Source organism: Molossus molossus, unplaced genomic scaffold (assembly GCF_014108415.1).
Source record: "Molossus molossus isolate mMolMol1 unplaced genomic scaffold, mMolMol1.p scaffold_m16_p_4, whole genome shotgun sequence".
Classification (NCBI taxonomy): Eukaryota; Metazoa; Chordata; class Mammalia; order Chiroptera; family Molossidae; genus Molossus; species Molossus molossus.
In genome coordinates this window covers 44587739-44605185 of record NW_023425377.1, presented here as the reverse complement: position 1 = coordinate 44605185, position 17447 = coordinate 44587739, and the positions used below count along the sequence as shown (strand labels likewise).

Below are 17447 nucleotides of genomic sequence, written 5' to 3'. Positions count from 1 at the left end.
ATCTTCCTGTTGGATAGATCCTTTCAATATTATGTAGTGACCTTCTTTGTCTCTAATCATGGCCTTCATTTTGAAATCTACTTTATCAGATATGAGTATTGCTACTCCAGCTCTTTTTTTGCTTTCTGTTTGCTTGAAAGATTTTTTTCCATCCCTTCACTTTCAACCTATGTGAGTCTTTTGTTGTAAGGTGGGTCTCTTGTAAACAACATATATGTGAGTCATGCTTTCTTCTCCAGTCAGTTACTCTGTGTCTTTTTATCGGAAAATTCAAGCCATTCACATTTAAGCTGATAACTGATATGTACTCATTTATTGCCATTTTTGTTTAGTGTGGTTATATTTTTCTTCCTATTTCTTCTATTTATTACAGATGTCCTTTTAGCATATCTTGCAGTGCTGGTTTGGTGTTAATGTATTCCCTTAGACTTTTTTTTTTTCTTGGAAGCTCTTTATTTGTCCTTCTATTTTGAATGATAGCCTTGCTGGGTAGAGTAGTCTTGGATTCAGATCCTTGTTTTTCATGACCTTGATTACTTCATGCCACTCCCTTCTGGCCTGTGGTGTTTCTGTTGAAAAATATGGAACGCTTCACGAATTTGCGTGTCATCCTTGTGCAGGGACCATGCTAATCTTCTCTGTATCATTCCAATTTTAGTATATGTGCTGCCGAAGCAAGCACCAATATTATATTTTCTTTGAATTTCCATGTAAGTTACAAAATAAGCTTGTTAACGTCTACAATAAAAATTTATGACATTTTAAAACCAAATTAAATTGTATCTACCAAGTAGGGGAGGATTGACCCCCTTAAATTATTAAATCATCTGACTTATGACCAATGAACATACCACATCTCTATTTATTTAGGTTTTCTTTTATTTCATTAAGCAATATTTTAGAGTTACAGTGTCATGCAGATCTCTTTTGGTATGTTTCCTGAAATAGACAATGTCATCTATGAATAAAATCAGTTTTAATTTTTTTTCTTTACAATCCAGATATGTAGTTTATTTATTTGTTTGTTTGTTTGTTTGTTTATTCTTGCCTTACTGTAATGGGTAGTACCTCTATTACAATGTTTAGTAGAATTCACCAGGGAAACCACCTGATCCTCAGCTCTTCTTTATTGGGAGGTTATTGATAACTGATTCAGTGTCTTTCCTCATTATTGGTATTTTCAGATTTACTGTTTCTTCATATATTAAGCTTGGTTGGTTGTATGTTTTTTGGAATTTATCAATTTCTAAGTTAATCAATTTGTTGGTAGTTAAATGTTCATAGTAGTCTCTTATTTTTATATTTCTGTGGTATTAGTTGTAATGTTTCCCCCTTCATTCCTGATTTTATTTGAGTGTTCTTTTATATTTTTAATCAAGATAAAGGTTTTAAATTTTGTTTATATTTTCAACAAAATTATCTCTTAGTGTTGTTGATGTTTTCTATTATTTTTCTGATGTCAATTTCATTTATTTCTGCTCTGATCAGTGTTATTTCCTTCCTTCTGCCAACTTTGGACTTCCTATAAATTTTTCTCTTAGACCTGCTTTTTGGCATCCCATAAGTTTTGGTATGTGTATTTCCATTTATGTTTATTTCAATTTTGTTGTTGTTGTTGTTCAGGAGTGCGCTGTTTAATTGCCATGTGTTTGTAAATTTTTCTAGTTTTCTTCCTCTTATTAATTTGTAGTTCAATATCATTATAGTCAAGACAGGTACTTGGCACGTTTTCAGCCTTTCTAAATTGTTAAGATTTGTTTTGTGACTAACATATCATCTATCCTTGATAATATTTCATGAAGGTTTCAGAAGAATGTTTATTTTGCTACTGTTGAAATGTTCTGTTTAGTTCTGTTAGGTCCATTGGGTCTAATGTATAGTACAGTCCAGTGTTTCCTTATTTATTTTTTAATTACAGTTTACATACCTTATTATATTAGTTTCAGGTATACACCCCAGTGATTCGATGTTACATAACTTACTAAGTGATCATCCCAATAAATCTTGCACCCATCTGACACCATACATAGTTATTAGAATACTATTGACCATATTCTCTATGCTGTAATTTACATCCCCACCACTATTCTGTAACAACCAATTTGTGCTTCTTAAATCCCTTCACCTTTTCACTCATTCCCCCAACTCCCCTCCCATCTGGCAACCATCAAAATGTTCTCTATATATATGAGTCTGTTTCTGTTCTGCTTGTTTGTTTATATTTTTAGATTCAATTGTTGATAGGTATGTACTTATTGCCATTTTATTGGTTATATTTTTTATCTTTTTCTTCTATTTTTTAAAGAAGACCCTTTAACATTTTATATACCAGTTTGGTGGCGATGAACTTCTTTAACCTTTTCCTGTCTGAGACACTTGTTATCTGTTCTTTAATTCTAAATGATAGCTTTGCTGGGTAGAGTAATCTTGGTTGTGGGTCCTTGTTTTTTCTCACTTTGAATATTTCTTGCCAATCCCTTCTCGTCTGCAGTTTCTGGCAGTCTTATACAATCTCCCTTGTAGGTAAGTACCTGCTTTTCACTTGTTGCTTTGAAGATTCTCTCTTTGTGTTTAAACTTTTGCATTTTAATTATGATATGACTTGGTATGGGCCTCCTTGAGTTCATCTTGTTTGGGACTCTCTGGAATTCCTTGCCTTGTATGTCTATTTTCTTCACCAGTTTGGAAATATTTTTGTCATTATTTTTTCCAATAGTTATTTAATTCCTTGCTCTCTCTTCTTCCAGCACCTCCATGATACAAATGTTGGTACACTTGAAGTTGTCCCAGCAGCTCATTATTCTTTTTTTTTTTTTTTTTGCTGTTCTGATTGGGTGTTGTTTGCTTCCTTATATTCCAAATTGCTTATTTGATTATCTGCTTCATCTGATCTACTGTTGATTCCCTGCAAAATGATTCTGTATTTCAGTTAGTGAATTCTTCATTTCTAACCGGTCTTTTTTATGCTATTAAGGTTCTCACTAAGTTCGTTGAGCATTCTTATAACCAGTGTTTTGAACTCAGCATCCTGTAGATTGCCTGTCTCCATTTTGCTTAATTCTTTTTTGGGGATTTTGTTCTGTTCTTTCATTTGGGACATGTTTCTTTATCTCTGTCTTTTGGCAGCCTCTCCATATTTCTTTCTATATATTAAATAGAGCTGCTACATCACTTGGGCTTAGTATAATGGTGTTCTGTAGGGTCCAGTGGCACATCCTCCCTGAGCAGCCCATTCTGCATTTGCACCCCTCCTACCAGACTCAATGTGGATTCTTCTTTAATTCCTTATTTGTAGAGTTTCCAATTAGCCAGATTTCAGGTGGTACTGAATGATAGTTGTTATGTAGTTTAGTTGTAACTGTGGTATAGTTGTCTCTTGTTACAGTTTTTATTGAAAATCTATTTTTGTCTGATATAAGTATAGCTACCCCTGCTATCTTTTGTTTGCATTTGCATAAATTTTATTTTATCTTTTCACTTGGAGTCTATGTGTGTCCTTAAAGATGAAGTGAGTGTCTTGTACATACATATAGTTTATCGTCTTTTGTTTTTAATCCAGTCAGCCATTCTATGTCTCTTGATGGGAGAATTTAATCCATTTATATTTAAAATATTTATTGACAGGTAATGATTTACTAATGCCATTTTGTTAATATTTTTGGATATTTTTAAATTTCTTTGTTCCTTTCTTCTGTTCTTGATGTCTTCCTTTGTGAACTGATAATTTTCCATAGTGGAATTTTTTGATCATTAATCTTCACTGAAGATATTTTTCCATTGATTTTTTTTTTAATTTTCAGATAGAGTAGAAGAGAGGCGAGGGAGAGAGAGAGAAAGAAACATTGATGTGAGAGAGACATATTGATTGGTTGCCTTCCACATGACCCCCACCAAGGCAGGGGATTGAACCTGCAAACTAGGTATGGGCCCTTGACCGGGAATCAAGCCCATGAATCTCATCCTGGTTCCAGACAATAGCATCTGAGGGTCTCACATTTTGAATGTCCCCACTCTGAGCCACTCACCCTTCCTCCACAGAACTATGCCCAGTGGGGTATTCAGGACTTGGCAGGGCTAATTCAAACAGCCTCATGTTGGGGGCAATGCCTGCAACCTGTATGGGGGTAGTGCGCACATCCTCTTCTTCCCAGGTCATCACAGGCTGAACTCACAGGGGAGACTGGATCTGTCTTTCTGCAAAGCAGCCACAGAGCCCAGCACTCACCCATCTGGCTCCTGGACAGAGCTCCCCCAGGAGACACAGTTCAAAAACCCTAGCTCTTTGCAGCTCTCCAGCAACCCTACACCACCAAACCAAATAAGAGAGGGCTTAAAATCAGTCCTGCATGGCGCTGCAATCTCTCTGAGCAGCTTGTCTCCACAGGGCAGGGCCAAAATTTCCAGCTCGGCTCAGGCTCTGAACTTGGCTCACCTGTGCTATCAAAGGCTGAAAGTCTCAGCCCTGCATGGCTCCCCTGTGCCACTGAACCTAGCAGGACACGGCAGGCTTTGCAGTGCACTTGAGATGGGAGAGACCATTCCTTTTTTCAAGCCACACAGTTTAGTCACTGACTGGGTCTCTGCCGAAAGTCTTTCCAGAAAATAAAAGGCTCTTCAAAGTCACTGCTGGATATAGCCAACAGACCCTGCTACAGGACCTGAGTATGATAGAGTGGCATCTCCAGCAGTCAGAGTCGGAAGCAAACTCTCCAGGCCGGTGTTGCAACAATAGAAACACTCTTTTGCTAGAATGGTGCTGTTTGAGTCTTCCAGGTAAAGGAATCCCCACTGATTCTCACTGCCCAACGATACACGGATTCCTCTCCCTTCTCTGTTGCTCTGAGTTGGGGACCTTTGCATGAGATTGAGACCTCATGCTCCTAGAAGGAAGGAATTTGCAACCATGACATCTTTCTGCCTTCTAAGCAGCCACAACTGTGTGAGGGGGCTCTCCCTTTCCATCTCAGGCCTTGCCAGTCTCTACCTGGCTTCTTCTGTGCTCCTTGGTTATAATATTTCAGATCAGCTGTACTTCATTTGGTTTTTCAAGTCGATTACCTTGCAATTTAGCTGTAAATCTAGTTTGGGGCTGGGAACAAGTAGACACCAGATATACTGCAACCATCTTGAAATCCCCCCAATAGCAACTTACCTTTGATTTCATACAAAAAATCGACCCTTTTGTTTTCACCCCATTTTTTGTTTTTTGATGTTACAATTAACATGTTTTTAAATTGTATATCCATTAACAAATTGTAGCTATAGTTATTAGCAATACTTTGTCCTCTAACCTTTATACTAGAATTAAATGATTAATACAGTATCACATTATATTGTTAGTATTCGAGTATTCTGAGTATTATTATATTTATCTTTACCAATCTTATATATTTTCATGTTACAAAATCCATTTTCCACATTTTATGGGAAGTAAAATGTATTTCTCATGTCTGTGCATATCAGGAGGATGTTTTCTTGCACTAATTTTTTGTTGCTTTTGATTTATTATTCACTCATATCTCATATCATATAGCTCTTTTTTCTTTTGTTCAACAGGTCATAGAGCATAGGGCATAGTCTTCCCAGTGCTCCACAGAAAACCAAGCACTCCCTTGTAGTCAGTTTTAATAAAGGTGTGGTACAATGGATGAGGTTGTGTTGCTGCATGAAGAAAATATCTTTCAGCTAAGCCTACCACTAGGACCATCTTACTAAATGTTCTCATAGTCATGGAGAACAGTCTCAGTTCCACAGTCCAGTCATGTTGGAATTATCTCCCTTGTGCGTGTTCATGTGTGGGGGTTTTTTTGTTTGTTTAATTCTCACCCTGGAATATTTTTCCATTGGTATTTTAGACAGAGTGAGAGAGAGGGAAGGAGGGAGAGAGGGAGAGTCAGAAAAACATCAGTGTGAGAGAGACACGTCGATTGGTTGCCTCCTGCATGACCCGATCTGGGGCTGCAACCCAGGTATGTGCCCTTGACCAGGAATCAAATCCTCGACCCTTTTTTCTCTGGGCCGACGCTCCAACCACTGAGCCAAACCAGGCAGGGTTCTCCCTTATGTTTTTCATTTACATTTTAAAATTATATATATATTTTTAATTACACAGGTTTCAGGTATACAGTTCTACAATACATCATCTGTATATTGTATTGTGTGTTTACTCCACCAAGTCAAATCTCCTTCCATAACAATTTATCCCTCAACCACCTTCTTCTATCTCCCCCAATGCCCTTCCCCTGTGGTAATCACCATACTACTGTCTGTGTCCATGAGTCTTTCATTTTTTTCTTTGCTTAATACTTTCACACTTCTCACCCAGCCCCCAAACTTCTCTCTGCAGACAGCTGTCAGTCTGCTTTCTGTATCCATGATTCTGTCTCCACTTTGTTTGTTAGTTTATTTTGTTCATTAGATTTCATATATAAGTTAAATTATATGTATTTGTCTTTCTCTGACTGGTTTATTTCACTTAGCACAATACTCTCCAGGTCCATCCATTGCTGTCACACAAAGTAAGATTTCTTTCTTTTTTACAGCTAAGTATGTCATTGTGTAATTGTACCACAGCTTTTTTATCCACTCATCTACTGATGAGCACTTGGGCTACTTCCAAACTGTGGAGATTGTAAATAACTCTGAAATGAACATAGGGGTACATATATTCTTTCATAGGCAGTTCAATTTTAAATTTTTTTGAGGTAACTACATACTGCTTTCCACAGTGGCTGCACCAGTCTGCCTTCCCACCAACAGTGCACAAGGGTTTCCTTTTCTCCACATCTTCGACAGCACTTGTTTTTTTTATTAATTTACTGATGATAGTTATTCTGACAAGTGTGTGGTGATATATCATTATAGTTTTAATTTGAAATTCTTTGATGATTAGTGACATTGAGCATCCTTTCATATGTTTATTGGCCACCTGCATGTCCTTTTTGGAGTAGTCTATTCAGTTTCTTTGCCAATTTCTTAACTGGGTTGGTTTTGGTTTTTGTTTTGTTGAGTGTGTGTGTGTGTGTGTTGAGTTTTAAAAGTTCCACATAAATTTTGAATATTAAGCCCCTTTCAGATATATAAGCAAATATGTCCTCCTATTCAATGGGTTGTCTTTTAATTTTGTTGCTGGTTTCCATTGCTATGCAACAACTTTTTAGTTTGATCAGTCCCATTTGTTTTTGTTTTTGTTTTTTTCTTTTGTTTCCTTTGCTTGAGGAGTTATATCAGAAGGGAAAAAATGCTGCAAGAAATGTTCGAGATCTTACTGCCTATATTTTCTTCAGTGGTTTTGATTCTAACATTTAAATCTTTAATTCATTTTAAGTTTATTCATGTGTGTAATATAGTTTTATTTTTGGCTTGCATTTGTTCAATTTTCCCCACACCATTATTAAGTAGATTACCTTTACCTCACTGTATGTTTCTGTCTCCTTTGTCAAACATTAATTGACCATATAGGTGTATTTTCATTTCTGGGCTCACTATTCTGTTTCATTGATCTGTATTTCTGTTTTTATGCTAGTGTCATGCTGTTTTGATTACGATGACCTTGTAGCATAGTTTGATATCAGCATGATTCTTCCAACTTTGTTATTCTTAAGATTGCTGTGGTTTTGGGGGTCTTTTGTGGTTTCATACACATTTTTGGATTATTTGTTCTAGTTCTGTGCAATTCACCATTGGTACCTTGATAGGAATTACATTGAATCTATAGATTGCTTTGAGTAGTATAGACAATTTAATGATATTAAATCTTCCTATTCATAAATATGGTATATCCTTCCACTTATTATTTTTAATTTATTTTTTTTGTTCAAAGTTTTACAGATATTCCCCATTTTCCCCCATTGACCCCTTCCTCTTCACTCCTGTGACCCTGGACTTCACCACATGGTTGTTTGTGTCCATGATTTATGCATATGTGCATATAAGTTCTTTGTTTACTCTCTTTCGTTCCCTCTTCCTCTTTCCCTCTGAAATTCACCTGTCTATTCCATGCTTACATGTCTCTGGAATTATTTTGCTCATCACTTTATTGTGTTCATTCAATTCAGTATACAAGTGAGATCATGTGATACTTGTCTTTCTCTGACTGGCTTATTTCACTTATAATAATACTCTCCAGATTTCTCCATGCTGTCTCAAAGAGGATGAGATCCTTCTTTTTTATAGCTGCATAGTATTCCATTGTGTACATGTACCACAGTTTTTTTTACCCACTTATCTACTGATGGGCACTTTAGCTGTTTCCAGATCTTAGCTATTGTAAATAATGCTGCTATGAACATAGAGGTGCATATGTTTTATCTGATTGGTGGTTCTGGATTCTTAAGAAATATTCCTATAAGTGGGATCACTGGGTCAAATGACAGTTCCATTTTCAATTTTTTGAGGAACCTCCATTCTGTTTTCCATAGTGTCTGCACCGGTCTTCATTCTCACCGGTAGTGTACTAGGGTTCCCTTTTCTCCACATCTTCACCAGCAGTTGTAGTTGATTGGTTAATGGCAGCCATTCTGGCAGGTGTGAGGTGATACCTCACAGTTGTTTTAATTTGCATCTCTCTAAGGATTAGTGACATTGAGCATTTTTTTTTCATATATCTCTTAGCCATTTGTATATCCTCTTTGGAGAAGTGTCTATTTAGGTCCTTTGCCTATCTTTTAATTGAATTTTGGCTACCTTTTGTTAAGTTGTATGAGTTCTTTATATATTTTGGAAATTAATATTTTAATGATGTTAATTCTTCCAATCTATGAACACAGTATATGCTTCCACTGGTATGTATCTTCTTTTGTTTCTTTATTCAGTGATCTATAGTTTTCTGAGTATAGGTGTTTTACCTCCTTGCTTAAGTTTATTTCTAGGTATCTTTTTTTTTTTTTTTTGCAATGGTATATGGGATTGTTTTCTGGGTTCCTTTTTCTGTGGGTTCATTATTGGTGTATAAACATGCCACTGATTTCTGCATAGTAATTTTTTATTTTGTTACTTTGCCAAGTTCATTTATTATGCCTAGTGGTTTTTTGTTGGATTTCTTAGGGATTTCTATATACTATATTATGTCATCTGAAATAATGGCAGTTCTACTTCCTCCTTTCCAATTTGGATGCCTTTTATTTCTCCTTATTGTCTGACAGCTGTGATTAAGACTTCCATCACAAGTTGAATAAGAGTGGTGAAATTGGATTTCTCTGTCTTGTTTCTGATTTTAAGGAAAATGCTTTTATTTTTTGCCCATTGAGTATGACGTTGGTTGTAGGTTTAACATTTTTGGCTTTTATTATGTTTAGGTATGATCCCTCTACTCCCATCTTGCTGAGAGTTTTTACCAAAAATGGGTGCTGAATTTTGTTGAATGTTTTTTTCTGCATCTATTGATGTGATCATATGATTTTTATCATTCGTTTTGCTTATGTGATGGATCATATTTTTTTATTTGCAAGTATTGTACCAGCCTTGCATCCCTAGAATAAATCACACTTGGTTATGGCAAATAATATTTTAAATATTTTGCTGAATCCTATTTGCAAATATTTTAATCAGGATTTTAGCATCTTTTTTGTTCAGGAATATGGGCCTATAATTTTTTTTTTTTGTAGTGTCTTTATCTTTTGGAATTAGGATAATGCTAGTCTCATAAGAAGAGCTTTGAAGTCTTCCTTCCTCTTGATTTTTTTGGAATAGTTTGAGGAGGGTAGGTATTAGTTCTTCATTGGATGTTTGGTAAAACTCCCCTTGAAGACTTCCAGTCCAGGACTTTTGTTTGCTGGGAGTTTTTTGTTTGTTTGTTTTGTTTTTTATTACTGCTTTAATTTCATTAGTTGTTATTGGCCTATTCAGGTTTTCTGATTCTTCCTGATTCAGTATTAGAAGATTATTGTTTCTAGGAATTTGTCCATTTTACCCAGGTTGTCCAATTTATTGGCATATGGTTATTTGTAATACTTTCTTACAATCCTTTGTATTACTGAGGTGTCAGTTGTTATTTCACCTCTTTTGTTTCTGATTGTATTTATTTGTGTCCTCTCCCTTTGTTTTTGATGTGTCTGGCTAGAGGTTCATCGATATTTTTTACCTTTTCAAAGAGCCAGCTCTTGGTTCATTGATCTTTTGTATTGTTTTTTAGTTTCTATGTATTTATTTCTGCTCTGATGCTTATTTATTTACTTCTTTTTACTATCTCTGGGCTTTTCTTGTTCTAGTTATAATTCTTTTAGTTGTATAGTTAGATAGTTTATTAGAAATTTTTTTTGTTTCTTGACGTAGGCCTACAAACTTCCCCTTCAAGACTGATTTTGCTGTGTCCCATAGATTTTTGGTGGTTGTGTGTTCAGTTCCATTTGTTTCAGATCCTTGCTTTTTATTACCTTGAATACTTCATGCCATTTCCTTCTGGCCTGTACTGTTTCTGTTAAGAAATAAGCTAACAGCATTATGGGAGCTCCTTGTAAGTAATCTGTTGCTTTTATATTGCTGTCTTTAACATTCTCTCTGTCTTTAATTTTTAGCATTTTAATTATGATGTGTTGTGACATGGGCCTCTTTAGGTTCTTCTTGCTTGCTACTCTCTGTGGTTTCTGAACTTGTGAGACTTTTTCCTTCAACCAGTTAGGGAAATTTACTGCCATTACTTCTTCAAACATGTTCTCTATCCCTTGCTCACTTACTTCTCCTTCTGGTACTCCTATCATGCAAATATTGTTATGTTTCACATTTTTCCACAGCTCCCTTAAACTGTCCTCCTTTTTTGGGAATGGATGTGTTTCCTTTTATTTTCAGATAGAGAGGGAAGGAGGGATAGAGAAAGAAAGAGGAGACACATCAATTGGTTGCCTCTTGCACAACCCTGACCGTGGCTGGGAACCCAACCACAACCAAGGTACATGCCCTTGACTGAAATAGAACCCACAACTCTTTGGTCTCTGTGCTGATGCTCTAACTGCTGAGACAAACTGGCCAGGGCTGTCCCTCTGTTTTTAAATTATTTTCTCTTTTTGGTTCTCTAATTGAGGGATTTTTTTTTTTTTAGTCTGTCTTCTAAATCATTGATCCAATTCTTAACTTCCTCTAATCTGCTGTTTATTTTTTCCAGTGTATTCTTTGTTTCTGCTATGTCATTTTCCATTTCTGATTGGGTGTTTCTTATAGTTTCTGTGTCTTTTTGTCATGGAGTTGAGCATCCTTATAATCATTTCTCTGAACTCTATATCTGACAAATTGCTTGCCTCCATTCATTTAGCACTTCTTCTGGATAATCCTCTTGTTTTTTCATTTGGGGATTGTTTCTTTTTCTTCCTATTTTGGCTGCCTGTTTGGGTTTGTTTCTCTGTATTAGGTAGGTCTGCTATGACTCCCAGTCTTGATAGGGTTGCCTTATGTGGTATGTGACTTGTGGAATCCAGTGGATTAGTCTCCCTGATCACCAGACCTGGTGCTCTAATAATATCCTTTGGTAGAATTGTGTTGGCCTTCCTGTTGTGATGGAGTCTTGATTGCTATAGACCCCTTTGTGCAATGGCTTGACCCCCAGGCTGGCTGACAGTGAGTCTTAACCCCCAACACAGCATGCAGGCTGCTGTGCAAGTGCTTATCACACAAAGTGGAATTTGCCTCAGTAGGGATTAGGGTCTGGCAAGATGTCCCTTGGATATACTATTGTAAATCTTATTGGATCCTGCTCTTCTGTCTGAAGAAGGCTACTGGTTTTATTGGTTTGGGGATTGTTCAGAGGTTTTATGGTGCAAGCCAATGTCAGATGCTGTTTATGATGGGCCCTGAATACTCTGTTTGGAGCTATCGGCAATCCACAGATTGTAGCTTCCTCTGCTGGGGCTGGGTGTGTGTGGAAAAGATCAAGCTGCACACCAAGGCCTGCTTTTCATATTCCTGGGCCCAGAATCAGGTCAGGCAAAGACTCAAAACACCCAGAAATCTGTCTCAGCCTGCAGGCTGACTGTTAGTCTCAGTCACTTAATGAGCCTCAGGCTGTATTCTTCAGCAGGGTATAAACTCCACAGGATGGGGTGAGAGGGTTTCCAACAGGTGGGACAATTGCTTCCCCCTGGGCTAAAGCTGCCTGGATTGTAAAGGTCTGCCTGAGAAAGATGTCTTCTGCAGCATGGGGGAATGAGTCAGCACAGGGATCCTGGCTGCTGCCTTCTGAGCTCTCTCCTCAGAGCCACCAATCACAGATTCTCTTCATGTAGATCTACTGCACTCTTCCCTCCCTCTGCCACAGCCCAAGGTGAGTGGTTGCAAATGAAATTTAGTATCTTTGTTCTTTAAAAGGGCACTGGTATTTCTAGCCATTTCTCCTTGCCATACCTCCAACTAGCTATGAAGAGAACCTCCAGTGCTTTTCATAGCTAGTTGCTATGTGGGCACCTTTTTTAGTTCTGTTACTGTGGGCTGGGGTTTAAACCCCAGGTTTTTCAGGGGGAATCCCCTCACAGCTTAGATATCCCTTCAGCACTTCAGCTGTTGCTTGTGGGAGCCCAGCCAGCCCTCTCGCACCTCCACACTTCCTACCTGTCTCAATGTGGGCTCTTCTTTACTTCCTTGGTTATAAAGGTTCTCTCTAGCTAATCTTCAGTTTGTTATTCAGTTATTCAGAATTATTTTTCTTTGTTTTAGTTGAAATTCCAGTTTGGTCCTCGGAGAAAGTCAGTGTAGCTTCCACTTAATCTGCTACCATCATGGAATTCTTTAACCCTCCATTATGTAATACCAGAAATTACTGCAATAAATATTTAATGTCCATGAACAATTTCCCAGTGTGGTCAAAAGACAAGTAATTCAGTAGTTCAGCAATCCATTCAGTACAGCGACAATCATTCTCAAAGCACTCCTGCCAACCTCTTTATTTTATTGTATCTTATTCAATTTCTTTCTTCAGTGACTTAAAATATTTTGAGTACAGGTCTTTTACCTTATTTATTAAACTAATTGCTAGGTTTTTGGGGTTTTTTTTAAGCAATTGTAAATGAGATTGTTTGGTGTTTTTCTAAGTTTCTCTTTTTGATCATTCATTATTGCTGTATAAAAATGCAACTGATTTATGGTTATTTATCTTGCATCATGCTACTTTACTGAATTATCAGTTCTAGTAATTTTTTGGTGGCATCTTTAGGGTTCTTTATATACAATATCATGTCATCTAGCAATAATGACAGTTTTACTTCTTTCTTCTAATTTGAATGTCTTTTATTTCTTCTTCTTGTCTGATTACTATGGCTGTGACTTCCAGTATTATGTTAAATAATAGTGGTGAAAGCAGACTTCCCTGTCTTGTTCCTGATCTTAAGGGAAATGCTTTTAGTTTTTGCCCATTTAGTATATTGGCTATGGGTTTGTCATATATGGCCTTTATTATATTGAGGTATGTTTCCTCTATTTCCACTTTGATGAGAGTTTTTATCATAAATGAGTGCTGGATGTTATCAAATTTGTCTTCTTTATTCCCGGTATTTCTTAAAGAGTTTATCATTTTATTTTGCTGTCTATTTTCAAAGCATCTTGTATCTGCTTATTCAGGTTGTTTTTCCAGACAAAAGCTTGTTTTCTCTAGAAATAAACAATGCTACTTCCTATGGGTCAGAAGTAGCATCTATTATTTGTGACTTCATTATAGCAATTATTGATGCTATACTTGATAATGTGGTGCATTTCACTGTCTGTCCATTTGGCATATGCTATGGACAAATATCAGATTTGTCAGTATTTTCATGTGACCCTCTAGCTTCCATATAGTGAGAGCCTTTAAGAAAACATTTTCTTGTGCTCAATCTCTTCACCAAGTGCTGTAATATGTGGATTTTTCCCAATTAGTGTTACTACTTGAATGGAATTTTCTCATTTATGACCTAAGCTTGGCAATGGCAGAAACAAAGGCTGTTTTGTGGTTCTAATATACAAATTAATATGATTTGTTAAATATACATTGTAAACCATAAAATGCTATGTAGATACCAAGTATTACTACATTTCTCACTTATTCTTTCATTCATACTTATTTAATGTGTGCCTAAAATGCTGCAGTGATCCTAGTGATGTTCTAAATACTGAAGATATAAAGGAAAAGTCACTACCCTTATGGGACATATATTTCTCACATGTTCAATAGTGGCATTTTTTGTAAAATATAAGATTACTTTTTTCTTCTTTTATGAGCAAAATATAGGATATTGAAATTAATTGTTAATGGGTTTCCATCAAGTTAGTAATTCCTACAGACACCAGCTAAAAGTTGATATAACACCTGAAACCACCTCTTGTTAACATGCAAACAATAAGAACATGCATAAAAGGCAACAGACAACAGCACATTATTTAACTGCACCAGACTGAGGAAAGAAAGGAATGGTGTTTATGTGTGTCAGGGGCATAAAATTATGGAGGATTTTGCCTCTGAGATTGTCTTTTAATATATTCATTTTGAATACATTTTATTTATTAATGATCATAGAAATGGAGATTTCAAAGTAGGGCATTAAGTTTGTAGAACTGAAAGCTATGTATTTCCTCATAATAAATTGGAACCAGACATATGAGCCAAAAGATAGAAACAGTTTTCATGACTTACATGTCTCCCAAATGCCAGTACTACATATATATTAGATAGGAATTTCAAAATTACAACTTTTGCTAACTTGCCACCTGATCCCAGATATTTTCATTTCAGTTTACAATTAAAAAAAAAAAAAAAAAGCCCTGGCCAGTTTGGCTCAGCAGTTAGAGCATCCGCCTGTGGTCTGGAGAGACCCGGGTTCGGTTCCCGCTAAGGGCATGTATCTCGGTTGCAGTTTGTCCCCGGCCCTGGTTGGGTCGTGCAGGTGGCAGCCACTCGATGTGTCCCTTTCACATCGATATTTCCCTCTCTGTCTCTTCCTCTCTCTCCCTCCCACTCTGTCTGTACAAAAAATGGAGAAATGTCCTTGGGTGAGGATAAAAAAAAAAAAAAAAAGTTTATGAATGAGAAGCCAGAGAATATGATTCTGTTGAATCTGTGGCAGTTATGCTATTATCTCTCACATTAATCATATGGTATCTTTATTAGTAGCCAGGATATTAATATTTAAGCCCTTTAATTCTCAGTCCCATGCAGATACCACCACTCTTTCCATGACATTATGGCTTGTAACCATGGATATAAGATACACATATTTCAGTCCCCACTGAAAGAACATTTGCCCATTAATTACTAGGCAAATGACCACATTGGGACTGTTGTTAAATATGGAAAAATTTGCTTGATAAATACTGAATTCAAAAAATAAAATAAAAAAATAGAAAATAAAAATCCATTGCTTATGAAAATAGGAGACAGCCATACTTCCAAACCATAATCTATGAGATGCTTTTTCCAAAAGGAATAAAAGATAAATTACATTGAGAAAGAGCACACACCTCTGTAGATAAATGTCAGTATGCAGAATTGACCAAAAGATGAGGGCACAATTTAATTATCGGAACCAATGATTTCATCCAATTAATAGTAATATCTAAATGTACACACAAGCCACAGTACATGATACCTTTTATAACAAGGCAGGCAAACACATACACCTACATAATAATTTTGCAAGATTCAGTGTTTCAGTGTGATTAGATAGTAAATAAATGAACCGTGACAATGTAGACACTGAGAATGATTAGCTGAGAAGCAAACACCCTCAAACACTCTACAAAAAGACTGGATATGGGGCTTCCTGGAAACAAGGCCGACCTCTGCCAATCCATGGTAGACCGTATCCCCAAGGTGAAGTCTTAGTAAAAACGACTAACTTCTATTAAGCTGAAACTTTCTACTTCTTGGAATTGAACCCCAGTTGTTACAAAAATAACCCACCCACTAACATACTCAATCCCTGGAATTGAGCCTGATGAGTTCAGTCCTGGTAAAATACCACAACCAAGAGAGCTAGGTTCACCATTCTTAGATTGAATCAGTAGGCTTAGTCTAATGCTTTATCCAGTGCTTCTAATATTCTGTTCCCAAATTCAACTTTTAACTACTTCCAAAGTTTTTGTGGTTTCCTGAGATTGCACACATCCTCAAAGCAGGTAACTCTCCTGGGTTAAAAAAAAAAAAATGAACAATGTAACTTTGATAATATATTATGAAAATAAATCAGTTTTCTTTTCAAATTAGCCCTTTCATTTCATTTATCTGTGATTATCTTTACTTCCTCAAGATCCATATTCCCAATCACACTCATTATGTCTGGTTTTCTACCATAAACACCTCTTTTCATAATCTCCTCTTTTGACTCCTTATCAGTTTCCCATGGCTGCTGTGACAAATTACCACAAACTTGGTAGCTTATAGCAACAGAAATGTATTAATTCACAGTTCTACAGGTCAGAAGTCTGAAATCAGTTTCTTTGGACTGAAATCAAGGTGTCAGGAGGGCCAACACTCCCTCCACAGGCTCTAGGGAAAAATCCATTTCTTACATCCTGTAGTTTCTGGTAACAGCCAGCATTCCTTGGTTTACAGCTGCATCACTCCAATCTCTGCCCCTGTCTTAACATTGCCTTCTCTGCCGTGTCTGTGTCAAACCTCCCTCTGCCTCTCTCTTATAAGGATATATATACAATGACATTAGGGGTCACTCAGGTAATCCAGGATAATATCTCCATCTAGAGATTCTTAACTTAATCACATCTGCAAAGGTCCTTCATTGCTCAAATGTCAGGCATATAGGTAGTGTTTCTCTCTGATTTAAATCTTGTATATTTAATTAATTGTCATATTCCTCCAAATGCAGTCCAGTAGAGCCTTGTATGTGTTCATAGAAGAATTTGCCCATTGTTTAAAAAACAATCCTCCCATCATTAAGGTCCTGGGAAATAACACCCAGAGATTTAGACTTCCATCAGGAAACATTTATCTATTTTATTTATTTATTTTATTATTTTTTAATTAATTTATTTTTGTTACAGATGTTTCTCTTTTCCCCCATTGACACCCTCCTCCCAATTTCTCCCTGCCCCCACCCCAGCTTTGTTGTTCATGTCTATTGGTTATGCATATATGCATATAAGTTCTTTGGTTTAACTGTTCACTGTCCCCCATCCACCTCTTCTGAGGTTTGTCAGTCTATACTCTATTTGTATGTCTCTGGGTCTGTTTTATTCATCAGCTTATTCTGTTCATTATATGCCACAAATAAGTGAGATCATGTGATATATATGTTTCTCTGATTGGCTTATTTCACTTAGCATAATACTCTCCAGGCCCCTCCATGTCATCTTGAAAGATAAGAGATCTTTCTTTTTTACAGCTGCATAGTATTCCACCGTGTATATGTACCATAGTATTTTTATCCATTCATCTATTGATGGACACTTGGGCTGTTTCCAGATCTTAGCAATTGTAAATAGTGCTGCTATGAACATAGGGTACATATATTCTTTCTGATTGGCGTTTCTGGCTTCTT

General features: G+C 36.5%; 1 non-coding gene across 1 annotated transcript; it reads right to left on the bottom strand.

Annotated features, from left to right (window-relative positions):
• Positions 1-575: 575 nt before the first annotated feature.
• LOC118616744 lies at positions 576-682 on the bottom strand. The gene has a single exon (XR_004956704.1). It is a non-coding gene; the product is annotated as a U6 spliceosomal RNA (small nuclear RNA).
• Positions 683-17447: the final 16765 nt, after the last annotated feature.